The sequence below is a fragment of the Taudactylus pleione genome, unplaced genomic scaffold (genome assembly GCF_031769625.1).
Source record: "Taudactylus pleione unplaced genomic scaffold, aTauple2 ptg001719l, whole genome shotgun sequence".
Classification (NCBI taxonomy): domain Eukaryota; kingdom Metazoa; phylum Chordata; class Amphibia; order Anura; family Myobatrachidae; genus Taudactylus; species Taudactylus pleione.
In genome coordinates this window covers 120581-141118 of record NW_028286116.1, presented here as the reverse complement: position 1 = coordinate 141118, position 20538 = coordinate 120581, and the positions used below count along the sequence as shown (strand labels likewise).

General features: G+C 44.2%; 1 long non-coding RNA gene across 1 annotated transcript in view; it reads right to left on the bottom strand.

Annotated features, from left to right (window-relative positions):
- Positions 1-719: 719 nt before the first annotated feature.
- LOC148439543 (uncharacterized) overlaps positions 720-20538 on the bottom strand; it is an 82066-nt gene continuing 62247 nt past the window's right edge. The window contains exons 2-3 of the long non-coding RNA XR_015876201.1: positions 915-1017; positions 720-812 (exon numbers count right to left, since the gene is read on the bottom strand). This is a non-coding gene — a long non-coding RNA (uncharacterized LOC148439543). The remainder of the gene's footprint in view (positions 813-914; positions 1018-20538) is intronic.

The window sequence follows — 20538 nt, the reverse complement described above, 5'->3', positions numbered from 1 at the left end:
CCTGGGATGACCAGTTGGGGGCTGGAGAATGCTTTGGCAGGGAGACCCCACACTGTGACTCTCCCTCCTGTGCTATTATCACCCCGGCTGGCTCAGCCTGGTGCTGGTTATAGGAAAATAATGGGATCCACATATTAATTTTCCTAACCAGAACCGGTTCAGAGGTCCAGGACTGGTTGTGCTCTTTTTAGGAAGGTGGGGTGGGGGGTTGGAACCCCACATCATTTTCTTTCTGATTTTTTAACACTGTTTTTTACCTATAACACAGATCGCACTGACCTGTGCAGTGATTCTGCTGAACACGCTACTGAGGAGATGGTCTATTTAAAACTTCCCCAGTTTTCTCCATGTATGATCGTGTTGGTAAATCCCTGTGTTCTATTCCTGTCTATAGAAAGTACTTGCAAGGTAATTAGTGTAGTGATTTTAGTAAATCTCCATGTTTGAAAATCAGGGGAAACTCTCACAGGAATGCAATCTTTGGCAGACATGATTCTTAGTAAATACACCCATAAAAGATGATCCAATCACATTTACACCATTGTACAATGAGTGGAAAAGAGTTTGCTGCCACCTAGTGGTCTCAGAGCTAACAGCAGAATATATGAATAAATGGAGGACGATAACCTTATATACTGTATAGTCTGATGGTTTACAAGGATCTGAATGGTTCAAAAAAATACCACAAGAAAACATGTAGATTATTACCGGTGATTGTGATTGGAGTACAGTCATTGGTCCCAGGATCACAGCGATATAACTGTCCTGTTTTATTAGTCGCCACTTGATGGAGGGGAGCGCTGACAATCACCCTGTAATGAAACACAAATACTAGAGGTCTGCGTCTTAGTGCTGAGGACATTCAGCATGCATAATCCACCCTATAGGAGAGGGGAACGGTCATAACCTCTCACCATTTATCCAGCTGTGCAACCTGGTATCCAAAGCTACGATCACTGTTCTGGAAGATGATCGGCTTCTCAGTGTCCACAAAGAAGGCGCCAGCATAGGACAGGACTGTAACAAAGAAACCAAATCCAGATTACTATTCAAAGTGTCTACCCTGACCTCACTCATACTCAGCCAGTCATCCCCTGTGCTCATCTATTGTCCTTCTAATGTATCATATCATCATCCCATATGTTACCTCAGATCTTCTCCCCAGCTTACACTCTCTCTAATGTAATGTTCTCTAACCCTGCTGTATCTGTGACCTCACTCATACTCAGCCAGTCATCCCCTGTGCTCCTCTATTGTCCTTCTAATGTATCATATCATCATCCCATATGTTACCTCAGATCTTCTCCCCAGCTTACACTCTCTCTAATGTAATGTCCTCTAACCCTCCTGTATCTGTGACCTCACTCATACTCAGCCAGTCTTCCCCTGTGCTCCTCTATTCTCCTCTAATGTATCATATCATCCCATATGTTACCTCAGATCTTTTACCCAACTTACACTCTCTCTAATGTAATGTCCTCTAACCCTCCTGTATCTTTGACCTCACTCATACTCAGCCAGTCATCTCCTGTGCTCCTCTATTGTCCTTCTAATGTATCATATCATCATCCCATATGTTACCTCAGACCTTCTCCCCAGCTTACACTCTCTCTAATGTAATGTCCTCTAACCCTCCTGTATCTGTGACCTCACTCATACTCAGCCAGTCATCCCCTGTGCTCCTATATTGTCCTTCTAATGTATCATATCATCATCCCATATGTTACCTCAGATCTTCTCCCCAGCTTACACTCTCTAATGTAATGTCCTCTAACCCTCCTATATCTGTGACCTCACTCATACTCAGACAGTCATCTCCTGTGCTCCTCTATTGTCCTCTAATGTATCATATCATCATCCCATATGTTACCTCAGATCTTCTCCCCAGCTTACACTCTCTCTAATGTAATGTCCTCTAACCCTCCTGTATCTGTGACCTCACTCATACTCTGCCAGTCATCCCCTGTGCTTCTGTCCTCCTGTCCTTCTAATGTATCATATCATCATCTCATGTTCCCTCAGATCTTCTCCCCAGCTTACACTCTCTCTAATGTAATGTCCTCTAACCCTCCTGTACCTGTGACCTCACTCATACTCAGACATTCATACCCTGTGCTCCTCTATTGTCCTTCTAATGTATCCTATCATCATCCCATATGTTACCTCAGATCTTCTCCCCAGCTTACACTCTCTCTAATGTAATGTCCTCTAACCCTCCTGTATCTGTGACCTCACTCACACTCAGCCAGTCATCCCCTGTGCTCCTCTATTGTCCTTCTAATGTATCCTATCATCATCCCATATGTTATCTCAGATCTTCTCCCCAGCTTACACTCTCTCTAATGTAATGTCCTCTAACCCTCCTGTATCTGTGACCTCACTCACACTCAGCCAGTCATCCCCTGTGCTCCTCTATTGTCCTTCTAATGTATCATATCATCATCCCATATGTTACCTCAGATCTTCTCCCCAGCTTACACTCTCTAATGTAATGTACTCTAACCCTCCTGTATCTGTGACCTCACTCATACTCAGCCATCTTACCCTGTGCTCCTCTATTGTCCTTCTAATGTATCATATCCTCATCCCATATGTTACCTCAGATTTCTCCCCAGCTTACACTCTCTCTAATGTAATGTCCTCTAACCCTCCTGTATCTGTGACCTCACTCATACTCAGCCAGTCATCCCCTGTGCTCATCTACTGTCCTTCTAATGTATCATATCATCAACTCATGTTACCTCAGATCTTCTCCCCAGCTTACACTCTCTCTAATGTAATGTCCTCTAACCCTCCTGTATTTGTGACCTCACTCATGCTCAGCCAGTCATCCCCTGTGCTCCTCTATTGTCCTTCTAATGTATCCTATCATCATCCCATATGTTACCTCAGATCTTCTACCCAGCTTACACTCTCTAATGTAATGTCCTCTAACCCTCCTGTATCTGTGACCTCACTCATACTCAGCCAGACATCCCCTGTGCTCCTCTATTGTCCTCTAATGTATCATATCATCATCCCATATGTTACCTCAGATCTTCTCCCCAGCTTACACTCTCTCTAATGTAATGTCCTCTAACCCTCCTGTATCTGTGACCTCACTCATACTCAGCCAGTCATCCCCTGTGCTCCTCTATTGTCCTTCTAATGTATCATATCATCATCCCTTATGTTACCTCAGATCTTCTCCCCAGCTTACACTGTCTAATGTAATGTCCTCTAACCCTCCTGTATCTGTGACCTCACTCATACTCAGGCAGTCATCTCCTGTGCTCCTCTATTGTCCTTCTAATGTATCATATCATCATCCCATATGTTACCACAGATCTTCTCCCCAGCTTACACTCTCTCTAATGTAATGTCCTCTAACCCTCCTGTATCTGTGACCTCACTCATACTCAGCAAGTCATCCCCTGTGCTCACCTATTGTCCTCTAATGTATCCTATCATCATCCCATATGTTACCTCAGATCTTCTCCCCAGCTTACTCTCTCTCTAATGTAATGTCCTCTAACCCTCCTGTACCTGTGACCTCACTCATACTCAGACAGTCATCCCCTGTGCTCCTCCATTGTCCTTCTAATGTATCATATCATCATCCCATATGTTACCTCAGATCTTCTCCCCAGCTTACACTCTCTCTAATGTAATGTCCTCTAACCCTCCTGTATCTGTGACCTCACTCATACTCAGCCAGTCATCCCCTGTGCTCCTCTACTGTCCTTCTAATGTATCATATCATCATCCCATACGTTACCTCAGAGCTTCTCCTCAGCTTACACTCTCTCTAATGTAATGTCCTCTAACCCTCCTGTATCTGTGACCTCACTCATACTCAGCCATCTTTCCCTGTGCTCCTCTATTGTCCTTCTAATGTATCATATCCTCATCCCATATGTTACCTCAGATCTTCTCCCCAGCTTACACTCTCTCTAATGTAATGTCCTCTAACCCTCCTGTATCTGTGACCTCACTCATACTCAGCCAATCATCCCCTGTGCTCATCTACTGTCCTTCTAATGTATCATATCATCAACTCATGTTACCTCAGATCTTCTCACCAGCTTACACTCTCGCTAATGTAATGTCCTCTAACCCTCCTGTATCTGTGACCTCACTCATACTCAACCAGTCATCTCCTGTGCTCCTCTATTGTCCTTCCAATGTATCATATCATCATCCCATATGTTACCTCAGATCTTCTCCCCAGCTTACACTATCTCTAATGTAATGTCCTCTAACCCTCCTGTATCTGTGACCTGACTCCTACTCAGCCAGTCATCCCCTGTCCTCATCTACTGTCCTTCTAATGTATCATATCATCCCATATGTTACCTCAGATCTTCTCCCCAGCTTACACTCTCTCTAATGTATTGTCCTCTAACCATCCTGTATCTGTGACCTCACTCATACTCAGCCAGACATCCCCTGTGCTCCTTTACTGTCCTTCTAATGTATCATATCATCATCCAATATGTTACCTCAGAGCTTCTCCCCAGCTTACACTCTCTCTAATGTAATGTCCTCTAACCCTCCTGTATCTGTGACCTCACTCATACTCAGCCATCTTCCCCTGTGCTCCTCTATTGTCCTTCTAATGTATCATATCCTCATCCCATATGTTACCTCAGATCTTCTCCCCAGCTTACACTCTCTCTAATGTAATGTCCTCTAACCCTCCTGTATCTGTGACCTCACTCATACTCAGCCAGTCATCCCCTGTGCTCATCTACTGTCCTTCTAATGTATCATATCATCATCTCATGTTACCTCAGATCTTCTCCCCAGCTTACACTCTCTCTAATGTAATGTCCTCTAACCCTCCTGTATCTGTGACCTCACTCATACTCAGCCAGTCATCCCCTGTGCTCCTCTATTGTCCTTCTAATGTATCATATCATCATCCCATATGTTACCTCAGATCTTCTCCCCAGCTTACACTCTCTCTAATGTAATGTCCTCTAACCCTCCATTATCTGTGACCTCACTCATACTCAGCCAGTCATCCCCTGTGCTCCTCTATTCTCCTCTAATGTATCATATCATCCCATATGTTACCTCAGATCTTCTCCCCAACTTACACTCTCTCTAATGTAATGTCCTCTAACCCTCCTGTATCTGTGACCTCACTCATACTCAGCCAGTCATCTCCTGTGCTCCTCTATTGTCCTTCTAATGTATCATATCATCATCCCATGTGTTACCTCAGATCTTCTCCCCAGCTTACACTCTCTCTAATGTAATGTCCTCTAACCCTCCTGTATCTGTGACCTCACTCATACTCAGCCAGTCTTCCCCTGTGCTCCTCTATTGTCATTCTAATGTATCATATCATCATCCCATATGTTACCTCAGATCTTCTCCCCAGCTTACACTCTCTAATGTAATGTCCTCTAACCCTCCTGTATCTGTGACCTCACTCATACTCAGACAGTCATCTCCTGTGCTCCTCTATTGTCCTCTAATGTATCAGATCATCATCCCATAAGTTACCTCAGATCTTCTCCCCAGCTTACACTCTCTCTAATGTAATGTCCTCTAACCCTCCTGTATCTGTGACCTCACTCATACTCAGCCAGTCATCCCCTGTGCTCCTCTACTGTCCTTCTAATGTATCGTATCATCATCTCATGTTCCCTCAGATCTTCTCCCCAGCTTACACTCTCTCTAATGTAATGTCCTCTAACCCTCCTGTACCTGTGACCTCACTCATACTCAGCCATTCATACCCTGTGCTCCTCTATTGTCCTTCTAATGTATCCTATCATCATCCCATATGTTACTTCAGATCTTCTCCCCAGCTTACACTCTCTCTAATGTAATGTCCTCTAACCCTCCTGTATCTGTGACCTCACTCACACTCAGCCAGTCATCCCCTGTGCTCCTCTATTGTCCTTCTAATGTATCCTATCATCATCCCATATTTTACCTCAGATCTTCTCTACAGCTTACACTCTCGCTAATGTAATGTCCTCTAACCCTCCTGTATCTGTGACCTCATTCATACTCAGCCAGTTATCCCCTGTGCTCCTCTATTGTCCTTCTAATGTATCATATCATCCTCCCATATGTTACCTCAGATCTTCTCCTCAGCTTACACTCTCTCTAATGTAATGTCCTCTAACCCTCCTGTGTCTGTGACCTCACTCATTCTCATCCATCTTCCCCTGTGCTCCTCTATTGTCCTTCTAATGTATCATATCCTCATCCCATATGTTACCTCAGATCTTCTCCCCAGCTTACACTCTCTCTAATGTAATGTCCTCTAACCCTCCTGTATCTGTGACCTCACTCATACTCAGCCAATCATCCCCTGTGCTCATCTGCTGTCCTTCTAATGTATCATGTCATCATCTCATGTTACCTCAGATCTTCTCCCCAGCTTACACTCTCTCTAATGTAATGTCCTCTAACCCTCCTGTATCTGTGACCTCACTCATACTCAGCCAGTCATCTCCTGTGCTCCTCTATTGTCCTTCTAATGTATCCTATCATCATCCCATATGTTACCTCAGATCTTCTTCCCAGCTTACACTCTCTAATGTAATGTCCTCTAACCCTCCTGTATCTTTGACCTCACTCATACTCAGCCAGTCATCTCCTCTGCTCCTCTATTGTCCTTCTAATGTATCCTATCATCATCCCATATGTTACCTCAGATCTTCTCCCCAGCTTACACTCTCTCTAATGTAATGTCCTCTAACCCTCCTGTATCTGTGACCTCACTCATACTCAGCCAGTCATCCCCTGTGCTCCTCTATTGTCCTTCTAATGTATCATATCCTCATCCCATATGTTACCTCAAATCTTCTACCCAGCTTACACTCTCTCTAATGTAATGTCCTCTAATCCTCCTGTGTCTGTGACCTCACTCATACTCAGCCAGTCATCCCCTGTGCTCCTCTATTGTCCTTCTAATGTATCCTATCATCATCCCATATGTTACCTCAGATCTTCTCCCCAGCTTACGCTATCTCTAATGTAATGTCCTCTAACCCTCCTGTTCCTGTGACCTCACTCATACTCAGCCATCTTCCCCAGTGCTCCTCTATTGTCCTTCTAATGTATCATATCCTCATCCCATATGTTACCTCAGATCTTCTACCCAGCTTACACTCTCTAATGTAGTGTCGTCTAACCCTACTGTATCTGTGACCTCACTCATACTCAGCCATTCATACCCTGTGCTCCTCTATTGTCCTTCTAATGTATCATATCATCATCCCATATGTTACCTCAGATCTTCTCCCCAGCTTACACTATCTCTAATGTAATGTCCTCTAACCCTCCTGTATCTCTGACCTCACTCCTACTCAGCCAGTCATCCCCTGTGCTCATCTACTGTCCTTCTAATATATCATATCATCCCATATGTTACCTCAGATCTTCTCCCCAGCTTACTCTCTCTCTAATGTATTGTCCTCTAACCATCCTGTATCTGTGACCTCACTCATACTCAGCCAGACATCCCCTGTGCTCCTCTACTGTCCTTCTAATGTATCATATCATCATCCCATATGTTACCTCAGAGCTTCTCCCCAGCTTACACTCTCTGTAATGTAATGTCCTCTAACCCTCCTGTATCTGTGACCTCACTCATACTCAGCCATCTTCCCCTGTGCTCCTCTATTGTCCTTCTAATGTATCATGTCCTCATCCCATATGTTACCTCAGATCTTCTCCCCAGCTTACACTCTCTCTAATGTAATGTCCTCTAACCCTCCTGTATATGTGACCTCACTCATACTCAGCCAGTCATCCCCTGTGCTCATTTACTGTCCTTCTAATGTATCATATCATCATCTCATGTAACCTCAGATCTTCTCCCCAGCTTACACTCTCTCTAATGTAATGTCCTCTAACCCTCCTGTATCTGTGACCTCACTCATACTCAGCCAGTCATCCCCTGTGCTCCTCTATTGTCCTTCTAATGTATCATATCATCATCCCATATGTTACCTCAGATCTTCTCCCCAGCTTACACTCTCTCTAATGTAATGTCCTCTAACCCTCCAGTATCTGTGACCTCACTCATACTCAGTCAGTCATCCCCTGTGCTCCTCTATTGTCCTTCTAATGTATCCTATCATCATCCCATATTTTACCTCAGATCTTCTCTACAGCTTACACTCTCGCTAATGTAATGTCCTCTAACCCTCCTGTATCTGTGACCTCATTCATACTCAGCCAGTTATCCCCTGTGCTCCTCTAATGTCCTTCTAATGTATCATATCATCCTCCCATATGTTACCTCAAATCTTCTCCCCAGCTTACACTCTCTCTAATGTAATGTCCTCTAACCCTCCTGTGTCTGTGACCTCACTCATTCTCAGCCATCTTCCCCTGTGCTCCTCTATTGTCCTTCTAATGTATCATATCCTCATCCCATATGTTACCTCAGATCTTCTCCCCAGCTTACACTCTCTCTAATGTAATGTCCTCTAACCCTACTGTATCTGTGACCTCACTCATACTCAGCCAATCATCCCCTGTGCTCATCTGCTGTCCTTCTAATGTATCATGTCATCATCTCATGTTACCTCAGATCTTCTCCCCAGCTTACACTCTCTCTAATGTAATGTCCTCTAACCCTCCTGTATCTGTGACCTCACTCATACTCAGCCAGTCATCTCCTGTGCTCCTCTATTGTCCTTCTAATGTATCCTATCATCATCCCATATGTTACCTCAGATCTTCTTCCCAGCTTACACTCTCTAATGTAATGTCCTCTAACCCTCCTGTATCTTTGACCTCACTCATACTCAGCCTATCATCTCCTGTGCTCCTCTATTGTCCTTCTAATGTATCCTATCATCATCCCATATGTTACCTCAGATCTTCTCCCCAGCTTACACTCTCTCTAATGTAATGTCCTCTAACCCTCCTGTATCTGTGACCTCACTCATACTCAGCCAATCATCCCCTGTGCTCCTCTATTGTCCTTCTAATGTATCATATCCTCATCCCATATGTTACCTCAGATCTTCTACCCAGCTTACACTCTCTCTAATGTAATGTCCTCTAATCCTCCTGTATCTGTGACCTCACTCATACTCAGCCAGTCATCCCCTGTGCTCCTCTATTGTCCTTCTAATGTATCATATCCTCATCCCATATGTTACCTCATATCTTCTACCCAGCTTACACTCTCTCTAATGTAATGTCCTCTAACCCTCCTGTTCCTGTGACCTCACTCATACTCAGCCATCTTCCCCAGTGCTCCTCTATTGTCCTTCTAATGTATCATATCCTCATCCCATATGTTACCTCAGATCTTCTACCCAGCTTACACTCTCTAATGTAGTGTCGTCTAACCCTACTGTATCTGTGACCTCACTCATACTCAGCCATTCATACCCTGTGCTCCTCTATTGTCCTTCTAATGTATCATATCATCATCCCATATGTTACCTCAGATCTTCTCCCCAGCTTACACTATCTCTAATGTAATGTCCTCTAACCCTCCTGTATCTCTGACCTCACTCCTACTCAGTCAGTCATCCCCTGTGCTCATCTACTGTCCTTCTAATATATCATATCATCCCATATGTTACCTCAGATCTTCTCCCCAGCTTACTCTCTCTCTAATGTATTGTCCTCTAACCATCCTGTATCTGTGACCTCACTCATACTCAGCCATCTTCCCCTGTGCTCCTCTATTGTCCTTCTAATGTATCATATCCTCATCCCATATGTTACCTCAGATCTTCTCCCCAGCTTACACTCTCTCTAATGTAATGTCCTCTAACCCTCCTGTATATGTGACCTCACTCATACTCAGCCAGTCATCCCCTGTGCTCATCTACTGTCCTTCTAATGTATCATATCATCATCTCATGTTACCTCAGATCTTCTCCCCAGCTTACACTCTCTCTATTGTAATGTCCTCTAACCCTCCTGTATCTGTGACCTCACTCATACTCAGCCAGTCATCCCCTGTGCTCCTCTATTGTAATTCTAATGTATCATATCATCATCCCATATGTTACCTCAGATCTTCTCCCCAGCTTACACTCTCTCTAATGTAATGTCCTCTAACCCTCCAGTATCTGTGACCTCACTCATACTCAGCCAGTCATCCCCTGTGCTCCTCTATTGTCCTTCTAATGTATCCTATCATCATCCCATATTTTACCTCAGATCTTCTCCACAGCTTACACTCTCGCTAATGTAATGTCCTCTAACCCTCCTGTATCTGTGACCTCATTCATACTCAGCCAGTCATCCACTGTGCTCCTCTATTGTCATTCTAATGTATCATATCATCCTCCCATATGTTACCTCAGATCTTCTCCCCAGCTTACACTCTCTCCAATGTAATGTCCTCTAACCCTCCTGTGTCTGTGACCTCACTCATTCTCAGCCATCTTCCCCTGTGCTCCTCTATTGTCCTTCTAATGTATCATATCCTCATCCCATATGTTACCTCAGATCTTCTCCCCAGCTTACACTCTCTCTAATGTAATGTCCTCTAACCCTACTGTATCTGTGACCTCACTCATACTCAGCCAATCATCCCCTGTGCTCATCTGCTGTCCTTCTAATGTATCATGTCATCATCTCATGTTACCTCAGATCTTCTCCCCAGCTTACACTCTCTCTAATGTAATGTCCTCTAACCCTCCTGTATCTGTGACCTCACTCATACTCAGCCAGTCATCTCCTGTGCTCCTCTATTGTCCTTCTAATGTATCCTATCATCATCCCATATGTTACCTCAGATCTTCTTCCCAGCTTACACTCTCTAATGTAATGTCCTCTAACCCTCCTGTATCTTTGACCTCACTCATACTCAGCCTATCATCTCCTGTGCTCCTCTATTGTCCTTCTAATGTATCCTATCATCATCCCATATGTTACCTCAGATCTTCTCCCCAGCTTACACTCTCTCTAATGTAATGTCCTCTAACCCTCCTGTATCTGTGACCTCACTCATACTCAGCCAGTCATCCCCTGTGCTCCTCTATTGTCCTTCTAATGTATCATATCCTCATCCCATATGTTACCTCAGATCTTCTACCCAGCTTACACTCTCTCTAATGTAATGTCCTCTAATCCTCCTGTATCTGTGACCTCACTCATACTCAGCCAGTCATCCCCTGTGCTCATCTACTGTCCTTCTAATATATCATATCATCCCATATGTTACCTCAGATCTTCTCCCCAGCTTACTCTCTCTCTAATGTATTGTCCTCTAACCATCCTGTATCTGTGACCTCACTCATACTCAGCCAGACATCCCCTGTGCTCCTCTACTGTCCTTCTAATGTATCATATCATCATCCCATATGTTACCTCAGAGCTTCTCCCCAGCTTACACTCTCTCTAATGTAATGTCCTCTAACCCTCCTGTATCTGTGACCTCATTCATACTCAGCCATCTTCCCCTGTGCTCCTCTATTGTCCTTCTAATGTATCATATCCTCATCCCATATGTTACCTCAGATCTTCTCCCCAGCTTACACTCTCTCTAATGTAATGTCCTCTAACCCTCCTGTATATGTGACCTCACTCATACTCAGCCAGTCATCCTCTGTGCTCATCTACTGTCCTTCTAATGTATCATATCATCATCTCATGTTACCTCAGATCTTCTCCCCAGCTTACACTCTCTCTAATGCAATGTCCTCTAACCCTCCTGTATCTGTGACCTCACTCATACTCAGCCAGTCATCCCCTGTGCTCCTCTATTGTAATTCTAATGTATCATATCATCATCCCATATGTTACCTCAGATCTTCTCCCTTAGCTTACACTCTCTCTAATGTAATGTCCTCTAACCCTCCAGTATCTGTGACCTCACTCATACTCAGCCAGTCATCCCCTGTGCTCCTCTATTGTCCTTCTAATGTATCCTATCATCATCCCATATTTTACCTCAGATCTTCTCCACAGCTTACACTCTCGCTAATGTAATGTCCTCTAACCCTCCTGTATCTGTGACCTCATTCATACTCAGCCAGTCATCCACTGTGCTCCTCTATTGTCCTTCTAATGTATCATATCATCCTCCCATATGTTACCTCAGATCTTCTCCCCAGCTTACACTCTCTCTAATGTAATGTCCTCTAACCCTCCTGTGTCTGTGACCTCATTCATTCTCAGCCATCTTCCCCTGTGCTCCTCTATTGTCCTTCTAATGTATCATATCCTCATCCCATATGTTACCTCAGATCTTCTCCCCAGCTTACACTCTCTCTAATGTAATGTCCTCTAACCCTACTGTATCTGTGACCTCACTCATACTCAGCCAATCATCCCCTGTGCTCATCTGCTGTCCTTCTAATGTATCATGTCATCATCTCATGTTACCTCAGATCTTCTCCCCAGCTTACACTCTCTCTAATGTAATGTCCTCTAACCCTCCTGTATCTGTGACCTCACTCATACTCAGCCAGTCATCTCCTGTGCTCCTCTATTGTCCTTCTAATGTATCCTATCATCATCCCATATGTTACCTCAGATCTTCTTCCCAGCTTACACTCTCTAATGTAATGTCCTCTAACCCTCCTGTATCTTTGACCTCACTCATACTCAGCCTATCATCTCCTGTGCTCCTCTATTGTCCTTCTAATGTATCCTATCATCATCCCATATGTTACCTCAGATCTTCTCCCCAGCTTACACTCTCTCTAATGTAATGTCCTCTAACCCTCCTGTATCTGTGACCTCACTCATACTCAGCCAGTCATCCCCTGTGCTCCTCTATTGTCCTTCTAATGTATCATATCCTCATCCCATATGTTACCTCAGATCTTCTACCCAGCTTACACTCTCTCTAATGTAATGTCCTCTAATCCTCCTGTATCTGTGACCTCACTCATACTCAGCCAGTCATCCCCTGTGCTCATCTACTGTCCTTCTAATATATCATATCATCCCATATGTTACCTCAGATCTTCTCCCCAGCTTACTCTCTCTCTAATGTATTGTCCTCTAACCATCCTGTATCTGTGACCTCACTCATACTCAGCCAGACATCCCCTGTGCTCCTCTACTGTCCTTCTAATGTATCATATCATCATCCCATATGTTACCTCAGAGCTTCTCCCCAGCTTACACTCTCTCTAATGTAATGTCCTCTAACCCTCCTGTATCTGTGACCTCACTCATACTCAGCCATCTTCCCCTGTGCTCCTCTATTGTCCTTCTAATGTATCATATCCTCATCCCATATGTTACCTCAGATCTTCTCCCCAGCTTACACTCTCTCTAATGTAATGTCCTCTAACCCTCCTGTATATGTGACCTCACTCATACTCAGCCAGTCATCCCCTGTGCTCATCTACTGTCCTTCTAATGTATCATATCATCATCTCATGTTACCTCAGATCTTCTCCCCAGCTTACACTCTCTCTAATGTAATGTCCTCTAACCCTCCTGTATCTGTGACCTCACTCATACTCAGCCAGTCATCCCCTGTGCTCCTCTATTGTAATTCTAATGTATCATATCATCATCCCATATGTTACCTCAGAGCTTCTCCCCAGCTTACACTCTCTCTAATGTAATGTCCTCTAACCCTCCAGTATCTGTGACCTCACTCATACTCAGCCAGTCATCCCCTGTGCTCCTCTATTGTCCTTCTAATGTATCCTATCATCATCCCATATTTTACCTCAGATCTTCTCCACAGCTTACACTCTCGCTAATGTAATGTCCTCTAATCCTCCTGTATCTGTGACCTCATTCATACTCAGCCAGTCATCCACTGTGCTCCTCTATTGTCCTTCTAATGTATCATATCATCCTCCCATATGTTACCTCAGATCTTCTCCCCAGCTTACACTCTCTCTAATGTAATGTCCTCTAACCCTCCTGTATCTGTGACCTCACTCATTCTCAGCCATCTTCCCCTGTGCTCCTCTACTGTCCTTCAAATGTATCATATCCTCATCTCATGTTACCTCAGATCTTCTCCCCAGCTTACACTCTCTCTAATGTAATGTCCTCTAACCCTCCTGTATCTGTGACATCACTCATACTCAGCCAGTCATCTCCTGTGCTCCTCTATTGTCCTTCTAATGTATCCTATCATCATCCCATATGTTACCTCAGATCTTCTCCCCAGCTTACACTCTCTAATGTAATGTCCTCTAACCCCCCTGTATCTTTGACCTCACTCATACTCAGCCAGTCATCTCCTGTGCTCCTCTATTGTCCTTCTAATGTATCCTATCATCATCCCATATGTTACTGCAGATCTTCACCCCAACTTACACTCTCTAATGTAATGTCCTCTAACCCTCCTGTATCTGTGACCTCACTCATAATCAGCCAGTCATCCCCTGTGCTCCTCTATTGTACTTCTAATGTACCTTATCCTCATCCCATATGTTACCTCTGATCTTCTCCCCAGCTTACACTCTCTAATGTAATGTCCTCTAACCCTCCTATATCTGTGACCTCACTCATACTCAGACAGTCATCTCCTGTGCTCGTTTATTGTCCTCTAATGTATCATATCATCATCCCATATGTTACCTCAGATCTTCTCCCCAGCTTACACTCTCTCTAATGTAATGTCCTCTAACCCTACTGTATCTGTGACCTCACTCATACTCAGCCAGTCATCCCCTGTGCTCCTCTACTGTCCTTCTAATGTATCGTATCATCATCTCATGTTCCCTCAGATCTTCTCCCCAGCTTACACTCTCTCTAATGTAATGTCCTCTAACCCTCCTGTACCTGTGACCTCACTCATACTCAGCCATTCATACCCTGTGCTCCTCTATTGTCCTTCTAATGTATCCTATCATCATCCCATATGTTACCTCAGATCTTCTCCCCAGCTTACACTCTCTCTAATGTAATGTCCTCTAACCCTCCTGTATCTGTGACCTCACTCACACTCAGCCAGTCATCCCCTGTGCTCCTCTATTGTCCTTCTAATGTATCCTATCATCATCCCATATTTTACCTCAGATCTTCTCCACAGCTTACACTCTCGCTAATGTAATGTCCTCTATCCCTCCTGTATCTGTGACCTCATTCATACTCAGCCAGTCATCCCCTGTGCTCCTCTATTGTCCTTCTAATGTATCATATCATCATCCCATATGTTACCTCAGATCTTCTCCCCAGCTTACACTCTCTAATGTAATGTCCTCTAACCCTCCTGTACCTGTGACCTCTCTCATACTCAGCCATCTTCCCCTGTGCTCCTCTATTGTCCTTCTAATGTATCATATCCTCCTCCCATATGTTACCTCAGATCTTCTCCCCAGCTTACACTCTCTCTAATGTAATGTCCTCTAACCCTCCTGTATCTGTGACCTCACTCAGACTCAGCCAGTCATCCCCTGTGCTCCTCTATTGTCCTTCTAATGTATCCTATCATCATCCCATATGTTACCTCAGATCTTCTACCCAACTTACACTCTCTAATGTAATGTCCTCTAACCCTCCTGTATCTGTGACCTCACTCATACTCAGCCAGACATCATCTGTGCTCCTCTATTGTCCTTCTAATGTATCATATCATCATCCCATATGTTACCTCAGATCTTCTCCCCAGCTTACACTCTCTCTAATGTAATGTCCTCTCACCCTCCTGTATCTGTGACCTCACTCATACTCAGCCAATCATCCCCTGTGCTCATCTGCTGTCCTTCTAATGTATCATGTCATCATCTCATGTTACCTCAGATCTTCTCCCCAGCTTACACTCTCTCTAATGTAATGTCCTCTAACCCTCCTGTATCTGTGACCTCACTCATACTCAGCCAGTCATCTCCTGTGCTCCTCTATTGTCCTTCTAATGTATCCTATCATCATCCCATATGTTACCTCAGATCTTCTTCCCAGCTTACACTCTCTAATGTAATGTCCTCTAACCCTCCTGTATCTTTGACCTCACTCATACTCAGCCTATCATCTCCTGTGCTCCTCTATTGTCCTTCTAATGTATCCTATCATCATCCCATATGTTACCTCAGATCTTCTCCCCAGCTTACACTCTCTCTAATGTAATGTCCTCTCACCCTCCTGTATCTGTGACCTCACTCATACTCAGCCAGTCATCCCCTGTGCTCCTCTATTGTCCTTCTAATGTATCATATCCTCATCCCATATGTTACCTCAGATCTTCTACCCAGCTTACACTCTCTCTAATGTAATGTCCTCTAATCCTCCTGTATCTGTGACCTCACTCATACTCAGCCAGTCATCCCCTGTGCTCATCTACTGTCCTTCTAATGTATCATATCATCATCCCATATGTTACCTCAGAGCTTCTCCCCAGCTTACACTCTCTCTAATGTAATGTCCTCTAACCCTCCTGTATCTGTGACCTCACTCATACTCAGCCATCTTCCCCTGTGCTCCTCTATTGTCCTTCTAATGTATCATATCCTCATCCCATATGTTACCTCAGATCTTCTCCCCAGCTTACACTCTCTCTAATGTAATGTCCTCTAACCCTCCTGTATATGTGACCTCACTCATACTCAGCCAGTCATCCCCTGTGCTCATCTACTGTCCTTCTAATGTATCATATCATCATCTCATGTTACCTCAGATCTTCTCCCCAGCTTACACTCTCTCTAATGTAATGTCCTCTAACCCTCCTGTATCTGTGACCTCACTCATACTCAGCCAGTCATCCCCTGTGCTCCTCTATTGTAATTCTAATGTATCATATCATCATCCCATATGTTACCTCAGATCTTCTCCCCAGCTTACACTCTCTCTAATGTAATGTCCTCTAACCCTCCAGTATCTGTGACCTCACTCATACTCAGCCAGTCATCCCCTGTGCTCCTCTATTGTCCTTCTAATGTATCCTATCATCATCCCATATTTTACCTCAGATCTTCTCCACAGCTTACACTCTCGCTAATGTAATGTCCTCTAATCCTCCTGTATCTGTGACCTCATTCATACTCAGCCAGTCATCCACTGTGCTCCTCTATTGTCCTTCTAATGTATCATATCATCCTCCCATATGTTACCTCAGATCTTCTCCCCAGCTTACACTCTCTCTAATGTAATGTCCTCTAACCCTCCTGTATCTGTGACCTCACTCATTCTCAGCCATCTTCCCCTGTGCTCCTCTACTGTCCTTCAAATGTATCATATCCTCATCTCATGTTACCTCAGATCTTCTCCCCAGCTTACACTCTCTCTAATGTAATGTCCTCTAACCCTCCTGTATCTGTGACATCACTCATACTCAGCCAGTCATCTCCTGTGCTCCTCTATTGTCCTTCTAATGTATCCTATCATCATCCCATATGTTACCTCAGATCTTCTCCCCAGCTTACACTCTCTAATGTAATGTCCTCTAACCCCCCTGTATCTTTGACCTCACTCATACTCAGCCAGTCATCTCCTGTGCTCCTCTATTGTCCTTCTAATGTATCCTATCATCATCCCATATGTTACTGCAGATCTTCACCCCAACTTACACTCTCTAATGTAATGTCCTCTAACCCTCCTGTATCTGTGACCTCACTCATACTCAGCCAGTCATCCCCTGTGCTCCTCTATTGTACTTCTAATGTACCTTATCCTCATCCCATATGTTACCTCTGATCTTCTCCCCAGCTTACACTCTCTAATGTAATGTCCTCTAACCCTCCTGTATCTGTGACCTCACTCATACTCAGACAGTCATCTCCTGTGCTCGTTTATTGTCCTCTAATGTATCATATCATCATCCCATATGTTACCTCAGATCTTCTCCCCAGCTTACACTCTCTCTAATGTAATGTCCTCTAACCCTACTGTATCTGTGACCTCACTCATACTCAGCCAGTCATCCCCTGTGCTCCTCTACTGTCCTTCTAATGTATCGTATCATCATCTCATGTTCCCTCAGATCTTCTCCCCAGCTTACACTCTCTCTAATGTAATGTCCTCTAACCCTCCTGTACCTGTGACCTCACTCATACTCAGCCATTCATACCCTGTGCTCCTCTATTGTCCTTCTAATGTATCCTATCATCATCCCATATGTTACCTCAGATCTTCTCCCCAGCTTACACTCTCTCTAATGTAATGTCCTCTAACCCTCCTGTATCTGTGACCTCACTCACACTCAGCCAGTCATCCCCTGTGCTCCTCTATTGTCCTTCTAATGTATCCTATCATCATCCCATATTTTACCTCAGATCTTCTCCACAGCTTACACTCTCGCTAATGTAATGTCCTCTATCCCTCCTGTATCTGTGACCTCATTCATACTCAGCCAGTCATCCCCTGTGCTCCTCTATTGTCCTTCTAATGTATCATATCATCATCCCATATGTTACCTCAGATCTTCTCCCCAGCTTACACTCTCTAATGTAATGTCCTCTAACCCTCCTGTACCTGTGACCTCTCTCATACTCAGCCATCTTCCCCTGTGCTCCTCTATTGTCCTTCTAATGTATCATATCCTCCTCCCATATGTTACCTCAGATCTTCTCCCCAGCTTACACTCTCTCTAATGTAATGTCCTCTAACCCTCCTGTATCTGTGACCTCACTCAGACTCAGCCAGTCATCCCCTGTGCTCCTCTATTGTCCTTCTAATGTATCCTATCATCATCCCATATGTTACCTCAGATCTTCTACCCAACTTACACTCTCTAATGTAATGTCCTCTAACCCTCCTGTATCTGTGACCTCACTCATACTCAGCCAGACATCATCTGTGCTCCTCTATTGTCCTTCTAATGTATCATATCATCATCCCATATGTTACCTCAGATCTTCTCCCCAGCTTACACTCTCTCTAATGTAATGTCCTCTCACCCTCCTGTATCTGTGACCTCACTCATACTCAGCCAGTCATCCCCTGTGCTCCTCTATTGTCCTTCTAATGTATCATATCATCATCCCTTATGTTACCTCAGATCTTCTCCCCAGCTTACACTCTCTATAATGTAATGTCCTCTAACCCTCCTGTATCTGTGACCTCACTCATACTCAGCCAGTCATCTCCTGTGCTCCTCTATTGTCCTTCTAATGTATCATATCATCATCCCATATGTTACCCCAGATCTTCTCCCCAGCTTACACTCTCTCTAATGTAATGTCCTCTAACCCTCCTGTATCTGTGACCTCACTCATACACAGCCAGTCATCCCCTGTGCTCACCTATTGTCCTCTAATGTATCCTATCATCATCCCAAATATTACCTCAGATCTTCTCCCCAGCTCACTCTCTGTCTAATGTAATGTCCTCTAACCCTCCTGTAACTGTGACCTCACTCATACTCAGCCAGTCATCCCCTGTGCTCCTCTATTATCCTTCTAATGTATATTATCATCCTCCCATATGTTACCTCAGATCTCCCCAGCTTACTCTCTCTCTAATGTAATGTCCTCTAACACTCCTGTATCTGTGACCTCACTCATACTCAGTCATCATCCCCTGTGCTCCTCCATTGTCCTTCTAATGTAACATATCATCATCCCATATGTTACCTCAGATCTTCTCCCCAGCTTACACTCTCTCTAATGTAATGTCCTCTAACCCTCCTGTATCTGTGACCTCACTCATACTCAGCCAGTCATCCCCTGTGCTCCACTATTGTCCTTCTAATGTATCATATCCTCATCCCATATGTTACCTCAGATCTTCTCCCCAGCTTACACTCTCTCTAATGTAATGTCCTCTAACCCTCCTGTATCTGTGACCTCACTCATACTCAGCAAGTCATCCCCTGTGCTCCTCTACTGTCCATCTAATGTATCATATCATCATCCCATACGTTACCTCAGAGCTTCTCACCAGCTTACACTCTCTCTAATGTAATGTCCTCTAACCCTCCTGTATCTGTGACCTCACTCATACTCAGCCATCTTCCCCTGTGCTCCTCTATTGTCCTTCTAATGTATCATATCATCATCTCATGTTACCTCAGATCTTCTCCCCAGCTTACACTCTCTCTAATGTAATGTCCTCTAACCCTCCTGTATCTGTGACCTCACTCATACTCAGCCAGTCATCTCCTGTGCTCCTCTATTGTCCTTCTAATGTTTCCTATCATCATCCCATATGTTACCTCAGATCTTCTCCTCAGCTTACACTCTCTAATGTAATGTCCTCTAACCCTCCTGTATCTGTGACCTCACTCATACTCATCCAGTCATCTCCTGTGCTCCTCTATTGTCCTTCTAATGTATCCTATCATCATCCCATATGTTACCTCGGATCTTCTCCCCAGCTTACACTCTCTAATGTAATGTCCTCTAACCCTCCTGTATCTGTGACCTCACTCATACTCAGCCAATCATCCCCTGTGCTCATCTGCTGTCCTTCTAATGTATCATGTCATCATCTCATGTTACCTCAGATCTTCTCCCCAGCTTACACTCTCTCTAATGTAATGTCCTCTAACCCTCCTGTATCTGTGACCTCACTCATACTCAGCCAGTCATCTCCTGTGCTCCTCTATTGTCCTTCTAATGTATCCTATCATCATCCCATATGTTACCTCAGATCTTCTTCCCAGCTTACACTCTCTAATGTAATGTCCTCTAACCCTCCTGTATCTTTGACCTCACTCATACTCAGCCTATCATCTCCTGTGCTCCTCTATTGTCCTTC